This window comes from Dipodomys merriami, unplaced genomic scaffold, assembly GCF_024711535.1.
Source record: "Dipodomys merriami isolate MVZ:Mamm:240054 unplaced genomic scaffold, mDipMer1.0.p SCAF_268, whole genome shotgun sequence".
Lineage (NCBI taxonomy): Eukaryota > Metazoa > Chordata > Mammalia > Rodentia > Heteromyidae > Dipodomys > Dipodomys merriami.
In genome coordinates, this window is record NW_027204137.1 from 789,028 (window position 1) to 799,352 (window position 10,325).

At 35.8% G+C, this 10,325-nt stretch overlaps 1 non-coding gene across 1 annotated transcript; it reads left to right on the top strand.

The window, feature by feature from the left end:
- Window positions 1-269: 269 nt before the first annotated feature.
- LOC138837247 (U6 spliceosomal RNA) lies at window positions 270-373 on the top strand. Its single transcript, XR_011375280.1, has one exon. It is a non-coding gene; the product is annotated as a U6 spliceosomal RNA (small nuclear RNA).
- The last annotated feature ends 9,952 nt before the right edge of the window (window positions 374-10,325 follow it).

Sequence of the window (10,325 nt, forward strand, 5' to 3'; positions counted from 1 at the left end):
CCAGGTGAGCCAGGAAAAGTCCATGAGACTCTTATCTCCATTTCCTTACCAGAAAAGTCAGAAATGGGGCTGTGGTTTAAGTAATAGAGTAATATTCTTGAGGAAAAAAATAGGAATAGCACCTAGGCTCTTATCATGCTCAGGACCCATATATAATATCCAGATAGCACTTGTGCTATTACAATGAGCTCTTGTGCTATTGCAAGTCACAATTAAGTCTGATGGATTCTCTCTACAGGCCAGTTGCAGTAAAAAAATTTTTTTTTGTAGTGCTCGCTTTGGCAGCACATATACTAAAATTGGAACAATACAGAGATTAGCATGGTCCCTGCACAAGGATGACATGCAAATATGTGAAGCGTTCCATATTTTTTTTTAAATCTTGTATTACTTCATGAGGTATGTTCTTTCTGGACCATCTTTATGCCTAATTTTTCTCTCTGGAATGATATTGAAATAGAGAAAATATTCAGTGAGGAATTTGGTTTCTGGATCCCTCCCTCATTCATTATTGACATGTTCTCTCTTTTTATTTTTTGGCAGTCCTGGAGCATGAACTCAGGGCCTGCACACTGTCACTGAGCTTCTTTTTTGCACAAGTCTTGCACCCTTTGACCTGAGCCACAGGGCAACTTCTGGCTTTTTCTGTTTATGTGGTACTGAGTAATTGAACCCAGGGCTACATGCATGCTAGGCAAGCACTGTACCACTAAACTACATTCCAAGCCCCATGTTCTCCTTTTTAACATATGTCTAACATATTTAGCTCTGTCCCATCTCTGAAGCCACGGCTACTGCTCTTGAATGTATCCTCAATTTAACTCCTAATTGTGTTTCATTTCCTATAACTGCCGAAATATTTTCCACTCCACCCAAGGAACTATCTTTCATTTTCTTAAATTTCACACTTCATTGGTTAATGTCAAACAATAACTCAACATTACCAGTGTCTGAAATTGAGGACACTTAGAATAATAAATAGCTTTTTCCAATGTTTTTCTTTTTTTTTCAACTCTGGGGATTCAACTCTGGTCTCTGTGCAATCCTTTGCCGCGGACGGGGTTCTGTCGGGACGACGGAGGACACCTAGGGGAGGAACTGGAATAGGTGGGGAGATGGCAAACAGACAACTCACACACAAGAGGAGTGGATGCTGAGTGCGATTTAATGCAGAGAATAACAGACTTTTATAGCAAAAATCTCCATAAGAAAGGGCAAAAGGTTACATAATCTTGCTGCAGGGCTTCATTCTTGGGCGGTCACCAGCTGGTCGCCTGAAAGGGCAAAAGGTTACACAACCTTGCTTCAGGGCTTCATTCTTGGGTGGTCACCAGCTGGTTGCCTGATAGGCACTTGTTTCCGGCTTATCTCTAAGAAATATAATGGGTTTTGATGTTTGTCACCAACTAACCATTACCTTATTTCTATAGAGGCCTTAACTGTCCCATAAGATCTTTTCTGTTCTTTCTTTAATAGTAAACACCAAGGAGACTTAGATTTAGCAAGTATCTTAGTAAATGAAAGAGAGTAATAAGAAGTTCTTTCTCCTAAGTAGTTATCTCAGCAATTGCCATACATTCTTTCTGTTCTAGCTGCACCTACAGCTTCTTGTAAATCTCTTACAAACAATTCCTTCTGCTGAGATGACATCGTGAAACCCCCAATACTTTTATATTTAATTATGACTTGTCTAATAAACTCCATAAGAGGGGTTTCAGGGTAGCACTTAACTCTGGTGAGTTAGTCATATTTTTAAGACACTCATGAGATATTTGAGTCGTCAGCACTCTTAAGAAAGAGCTTTGAATAGGGGAACGTTGACAATGAGTAAGTACAATGAACAGCAGAAACAGTAAAAGATTAATAGGCACTCCTATACAGTGAGGAAAAGAAAGGCAGAAACACATCTTTCCCAGGGGCTTGCCAGCCTTTTTCCAGGAGTAGGCCTCTTAGAAGCCCTATTCTCCTAGGTAGACTTCGGTGAAGTCCCAAAACTCAGAGATAGGTCTCTGAAGCCCCTGTCTTAGGTCTGATAGATGGTTTCCCATGCTAAGCAGACTCCACTGGAGTCGGCGTGGCAATCCTTCAGCTCTTCAGCTAAAAGTGAGTGCTCTACCAGTTGAGCTACTGTACTACTTCCATCTTTCTGAGTGGTTAATTGGATATAAACCTTTCATTCCCAGGCTGCCTTTGAACTGGGAGCCTCAGATCTCATCCTCCAGATAGCTAGGATTACAGGAATGAGCCACCAGTGCACAGAAAATAAATAGCTTTTTTTGGGGTGGGAGGGGGTCCGGTCATGGGCCTAAATTCTGGGCCTGGGCGCTGTCCCTCATCTCTTCAGCTCAAGGCTAGCACTGTACCACTTGAGCCACAATGCCACTTCCGGCTTTTTTTCTGCTTATGTGGTGCTGAGGAATCGAACCCAGGGCCTCATGCATGCAAGGCCAGCGCTCTACCACTGAGCCACCTTCCCAGCCCCAATAAATAGCTTTTTATGTGTATCAGGTGATACACAACAACTCAGACCCTTAGGAAGTCTTTTATCTTCCAGTCTGGCAGGATGTAATCCCACTATATGCTCCGGTAAATAAAAAAATTAAACAGATTCTACAAATGTAATTAGTTCCCACAAGAGTTGGTATGAGTTACTTCCAAGGTGTGAGTGCAAATTAAGGCCTTTCTAGAAGTCAGTGATGCAAACAGAATGAAGCAAACATTAAGGAGAATATGTTTATCAAGAAAGTATGGAGGTGCCTAGGAGCTGACAACAGTGGCTGTATGATAGGAGACCAGAAAGCAGAAACCACAGTCTCACCGCCACAGAACCTAAACCCTACTAGGCATCCCGTAAGCTTGTAAGAGATCCCCACATTCTGTGAGAGACTATAGGGTAGTGGCCCCTGCTAGAAACTGAGCAGCTACTATAGACAAACCACACCCAAGTTACCAGCCCAATCTTATATCCTACAATAGTTTGTATTCAGTGGCCAAACAAATAAATTTGTGAAATTTGCCACATAACATGACAAAATAAATGCATATCTCAGAATGCTGGTGCCTTACACCTGTAATCCCAGCTACATAGGAGGCTGAAATCTGAGGATCCAGATTCAAAGGGATCCCAAGCAGCAATGTCTGTGATATTCATTTTGCCAATAAATATCTAAAACCTGGAAATGGTAATATGGCTTAAGTTGCTGTTCACTATTGAGCCATGGTTCTCCTTTTAGCTCTCTTTCAATTATTTTCATAACTTTTAATTTTCTTTACAACGAATGACATATTTTTTGTTAGATAGTTCTTAGTGTGCTTTTATTGGATTGCTTTGGTATGAACAACTCGGGATTGAACTCATACCTCATTTATGGGAAGAAAGAAATCTACCACCTAAGTCACAATTCAGTTATGGCAGTTTTTTGTTTGTTTGTTTGTTTTTCTTGGTCTTGGGGATTGACTTCTGGGCCTGGGTGCTATCCCTAAGATCTTCAGCTCAAGGCTAATGCTCTACCACTTTAGCTACAGTGCCACTTCCAGTTTTCTGTGTGGTTCCGTGGAGATAAGAGTCTCATAGACTTTTTCTTCCTGGGCTAGCTTTGAATCGTGATCCTCAGATCTCAGCCTCCTGATTAGTTAGGATTTTATGTGTGAGCCACCACCACCCGGCTATGGTAGTTTTTTTTGTTTTTCTTTTTGTTTTTTAGGAATTTGAATTTCTTATTTTTGTCCTAATTTAATTTAATACTTTATTTTTTTAATCCCAGGAATTGAGTATAGGACCCTTTATATGTATGTATGTGCATGCTTCTGTGTACATATGTGCCAATACTGAGGCTTGAATTGCTATAACTTTTTCCAAGCAAGGCTGATACTATACCACTTGAATCACACCTTCAGTATTTTTATTGCTGCTTAGTTGAAGGTAAGAATCTCTGATGTGCTACTTTGAAGGCTTAGTTTTTGGATGACAGTTAAGAGCCAAACTGTGAGGTCTCCTTACCACTTCCCTCTAATATCTACTTAGGAAAAGCTGGAAGTGTCACTGTGGCTCAAGAGGTAGAGCACTAGCCTTAATGAAAAGTAACTCATATACAGTGCCTAGGCCTGACTTAAACCCTGGGTCCTGCAGATTAAACAAATAAACTCTGAATTGTCTGACAAGTCAAGTTTTAAAACATGATCTTATAGATCTCAGCCTCTGAAATTGCTAGATTTACAGGTTTGAGCCTTTAGTAATGGTGATAGTTTTCTATTATTATTTACAGATGCTTTAAAAAACACATCATGTAGCTAACAGTGGCTCATGGTTATAGTCCTTGATATTATGGATACTGAGAACCTTGATGTGATGTTGGGCCTAATGATAGAATGTCTATGAGTCTTATCTCTAATTAACAACCAAAAGGTTGGATGTAGAACTGTGGCACAAGTTTTAAAGTCATAACCTTGAGCAGAAAAATTTTAGGGACATTGTTCAGGCAATGCATGCAAATCCCAAGATCAGCACAAAAATTAAAATAAATAGAACATAAAATAATCCTAGGTATGGCTAGTGACAGTTTGCCTAGTTTTCCTAAAATTCTTAGTTTGATAGTCACCACAAAGATAACTGGACAAACCAACAAAATATGTATCCATAGCCAGATGAAACTTTTGCTTAGAAATCTGCACTAATTATATTTTAAAAAACATTTCTTACACTCTTTAATTTAGAAAATTAGCCCCAAAATAATGCCAGTTGAAGAGAAATTGTATGTGATGACTACTTCAGAAATAATATATTTTTTAGTTTTTTAAAAGGAGATGTCACGGATGTCACGGATTTATCAACATATAAATATATATATATATATATATATATATATATAAAATTAGTAAATAAATTTCAACTAAATATAAACTTCATTGTCCTCTAAATTGAAGTGTTGACCTATATTTTATATCAGAATGAGCATTTACTCGTCTCATTTTTAAAAGTCAATTTAAATTTTCTATTCAAATTTTATACAAAAAAAATGTGTTTGTTGTTCTAGGAAAGTTCTCCAAAAGTTAATGTAGAGCAGTATGTAGGGCCATTTTGAGATTAACTAGGAATTCTGAGCCATGAAAAACTAAAGTTTTAAAAGTTGAAATAAATACATGTCAGAGAGTTAGAAACAAAACTTGGGTTTCTAGGGATAGACTTTCAAACCCTTTCAATACATTTGGCTGGGTAGATGGTGCTACAGTTGGTAATTTTGCTTCACTCAAAAATTCTTGGTGAGGTTTTTGTGTGTAAGAAGAAAATCCCTTTGTTTCGTATTTATGAACTTCATGTTAAAACTTTAGCAATGGAACTTCTGTGGCCCCTTTTTAACTGGAAGTATTTCAAGATTTTTAAGACCTCAAAATCCTTTTGTACTCTCAGCCAGGCTGTTTTGAACTATTTACTTTCAAATTTATTAACATAATCCATTTATCATTGTAGGGAGGAGAATCCTATGCTAAATAAAGTCTACTTGCTAGAGTTGTTTGTAAGTAATGAAGCATTGAGTATTTTGGGGTTAGCCTGTGTAGAGTAGACTGGATTGAGATGACATTTCCATGATTTATAGGTAAAATCACCCTCTTCCACTAGAGGTGCAGGATCAAATGAGTGATGGGTATTGGTTTAAGGTTTCTTTTATTTTACTATGTATGAATCTTCCATCATATATATATATATATATATATATATATATATGGCTTGAATCTTCCTGATATGTTGTTTTATAAACATTTGGTTTTACATGATGTGAATTATAGTTTTTTAAATTAAATAAGCAGGACATTTGGCCTTAATCATGTAATAATTTGATTAATTTTAAGAGGAAAAAATATCATCAGAATTAAATTAAGTTATCATCATTCAAAAATAAATATTGAAAGGATATAAAGCAGAAGAATTTATGGGGTGCTTAATATATTCTGCCTTTCTTCTTTATAAGGTTTGTTGTGACCTGATGGTAATAGATTTGCAATGGGTAAAAGTGTTGTTGGTCACTTAGAGTTGTTACTTCAGCAAATGTATGAGAATGTCTGATGATGTTGAACCCTAGGTTTCTGAGAGGAAAAACACAGATATAAGTCCTCTAAGATGCTGACTAAAATGAATGAAATTCACACTGCATTAATAGGAGGGGAGGGCACCATTTTGTTTGCTGTCTTCAACAGCCAAATGCATTTTTTTCTGTAGGTGATTATCAGCAAAGAGGAGATTGTAGACAGACTCAATTCGTAGATCCTATTCAATGAAGAGAATAAGGAGATGTCTGGATGGCTGGTGCAGACGAACAACAATTCTACATACAACAGACAGCATTATTGAAGAAAGGCTTAAGAAGTTTCAGATGGTGAGCCAGCAGTGTCCAGGCAGGTGTAGTTTGAACACCCTTCTCACTGCTGAGAATCTCATGTTACAGGCAAGTTTCCTATAAGGGTTGAAGGGAACCGTTGATTCTTCTGCATTGGCAAGTCTGATAGGAGAAGGGGCTTGTGTCTCCTGAAGTATCTTGGTGTCCTCAGGCCCCTGAAGGAGTCTAGTTATTGCAAAAGAATAGAGGTCATTTATGATTAAATTGATGATTTCAGGTAGTCACTCGGCCTCAGATGTAATGTAGGTCAGTAACATATGTAACAAGAATTCATGTAGTTAAATGAAACTGAGTTATATCCACTTGTGAATTAGAAGTAAAATTAGAAGTAGATTAGAGGATATCCATGAGAGAAATCAGTGGGGGTGTTGTATCAAGAAAGTAAGAACAAACCATATTTTGAATTTGTTTAGTGAGCACTTCTTGACTTTCCAACCTTTCCCTGTGAAATTGCATTAACTCTCACATATGATAAGAATTTCTCAATGACAAAACTCTATAAGACGCATCCCATGTTTGTGGCTAAGAAATAAATGCTTTGGGGGCCAGGCACTAACGGCTCAATCCTATTATCTTAACTATTCAGAAGTCTGCAAACTGAAGATTGAAGTTCAAATCCAGTCCAGACAAAAATCTCCCTTTAGTTCTCCAAAACCATGGAAATGTAGCTTTACCTCAAGTTATAGAGTACCTGCCTTAACAGAAAAAGCTAAAACAAAGTGTCTAGGCCTTGAGTTCATATTCTCATAGTGGAACAAATAAAAAGTAGAAAAGAAAAATGGAATAATAATGGATCTTCCTATTTTCATAACTTACCAGGACCACATGGAATTAATAATCCTTTTAAGTGAAAAGAAGGCCCAGTTGAAGCAAATGAGTAAACAGTTAAAAAGGGCCAGCAGCAAGACAAGAGACTTCAAGAGGGATGACAAGCTTAGCAACAAAATCAAGAGCATTCATCTTCAAGAAAACACACCTCTGTAATCCCATATACACCTTTGATTATTCTCATCACTATGACCATCCTCTAACGTTGGCTACACTTATCCACTAGAGTCATCGAACACAGCGTATCCTTTGTGACATTTCATGGATAAAGTTGCTTGTCCTCATTGTCATCAGTCTTTCAGAAACTTTAGTGAAGAGCATGTTCTTCCATTTTGCTTGTATATGATAGCATCCTGTTCTATTTTTCAGCAAAGAAACTGTGGCTAGCAGGCTTGAGAATGGTTACATTCAGAGGTTCTTCAGTTTCACATTTTTCTTTCCTTTCTTGGTAGGTGAGTTGGAATAAGAAAAAAATTATGCAGTATGTTTTATTTAAATGAAAAGATTTATTTGAAAATACTACAAGTTATCATTCTTTAAATATATTTTAATTCAAATATAATAGGGCTAGTTTTAATGCTGCATGCCTTTAAACCTAACTGTTTAGAAGGCTGAAATCTGAGGATCGTAGTTTCACGACAGACAAGGTAAAATGGACCATGATACTCTTATCTACAACTAAAAATCAAAAAGCTAAACAAGGAGCTGTGGCTCAAATGGAAGAATGTCAACCTTGAGCAAAAAGGAAAACCAAAAGAAACTAGGCCCTGAATTTAATTCCTAGTACTAGCACATATATGTTTGTGTTTGTGTATATTATATATATATGCATATATATGCACATATATTCTATATGCATGCATATATAGGCATATATGTGTGTCAATATATATAAATTGTATATGCATATGTATGTATATATAATTTTTTAATAAATTATTAGCAAGTGTCAACTATATACAAGCAAACATTTAGTGTTGCTCTTAAAAACAGATTCATATGCAATTATGAACCCCTGTGATTTATAGGAGCCAACATAAAAAGAAACGTAAACCAACAGATTAGGATATTAATAGAATGATTTTTGTTATAGAATAGCCTGTATGCACAAGATTGGGCAAATTATATTTAGTCATTTTCCAAAACATTGAAAGCAAAAGCATAATAGTACAAGAAATCACATTTAGACATGGACTATGCCTCTCAGTGGACAGGTAGATCAGGAAAATATGATAGCAATATGCATATAGATATACATGTATGCGTATACATTCATATATATATGCATATATATACATACATACGTACACACGTACATGCACAACAGAATTTTATTTATCCATTCAAAAGAATGATAATGAATCATTTGCAAAGAAAGGAAATAAATTGGGGAAAATCATGCTAAATGAAGTAAGGGAAGAAAGCCAAACCCAGATAGACAAATGAGATATGTTTTCTGTTATATAGGAAGTTAAGCGTAATATAGATCAATACAATATGCACACTTTGTGGTGGAATGCAACTATACACCTAGGTATGAACTGAAATATGGTTAGTTCAGAGAATAATTCAAATAATGTAATTCCTTAGAATAGCTAACTCACATTCCAATAAAATAAACACTATGAATCAAGTACTCAGAGGTACGGATGGAGTCAAGGTGGGAAGAAATAGATAAATGAAGCAATAAAGTGGAGTGAAATGCAGTGCTCTAACTTAATGCATATCCTACCAAATGAAGAAACTTAAGGAAAAGGTGGGAGTGAGAGTGCTGGGGAAAATTATGAAAGAGGTGAGATTGTACTCATGTACTCATAATGAATGTCAACTCCTGTGTACAAGTTGAAATCAAAATGAAATTAAAAAATCCAATACTCAGTATGCTCATGAAAGTATTTCAGTGATGATGATTCTCTGAATAACTAACAAACAATAAAGAGTTCAAGCAAATGAGTAGCAGAAAGGGAAATGATGTTCGGCTGGAGAAGAAGTTTAAGAAAAGAGGGGGCAGATTAATGAAAAGAGGAAGGGATGTCAAATATAATCATTATATTAATGATACCAATGTAAAAATTGAACCATGTAACTTGGAAGATGGGTAGTTTGGGGAAAGATGGGTAGATTCATGGAACACTAATCAAGATGCATTGTACTTATAAACAAACTCATTGAATTGAAACCACTTTGCACAATGATAAATACAAATGAGTAAAAAAGACAAAAAATAAATTTGTGCTTCATTTTTTGTAGCACAAGTAGTAAATCGTAAGTTATAATTTGGATAAAAAGTAAAGTTAAATTAGCTACATGACAAAATAAAAAACGAAATGTCTTGTGGGTAACATTGTCTTTGGAAATATCCGTGCCTCATAATATACTTTTCAAAATATCAATATTCTGATTATTTTGATTTTTTTGAAAATAAAGTGATCTGTGAACTTTCAGACACTATTATCATAATGCCTAATGATACATAATTTAGCTAGAGTTGATAAGATAATCATTGTTACTTATCTTATATTGTAAAATATAAGGAACTTTTATGATACCACTACATTATAACACAGATACTGAAGTTTCCTTCTTTAAATTGCTCCACAGGATATGGTTACATATAACCTGATACAAGTCCCAAAATCACAAATATAAGTAAAATTACTTAGAAGGAAATGGTAGGAGGACAATTATTATCTAACACAATCAATGTCAGCCATGGACTTCCTGAAAGAGAATCATAGACAAATCTGTTTGTTTCACCAGGCTTCTAGTGCCAAACACGAAGTGTTGAAAAGACCCACATGGCAAACTACTTCTCAAAGTGAGATCACTATATAGGCAGACCCTCCAAGACTTCTACATGGAAGAGACTATTTCTGACCCAATGCTCTTATTTTTTTTTTACCAAAGAAACAGTTCCTTTAGTAATTTATGTTTTTTGAATTTAGATAATGAATCAACATTTTTCACAAAATTACATTTGAAATATCTTTGATCGGTTTTTCCATGCTTAAAACTAGCAATACAATAAATAATAGTTGCCACAATTTGGAACTTTTCTGCATCAATGGAAAAACAATCTGGATAATATAGATTCTAGAAAGAACC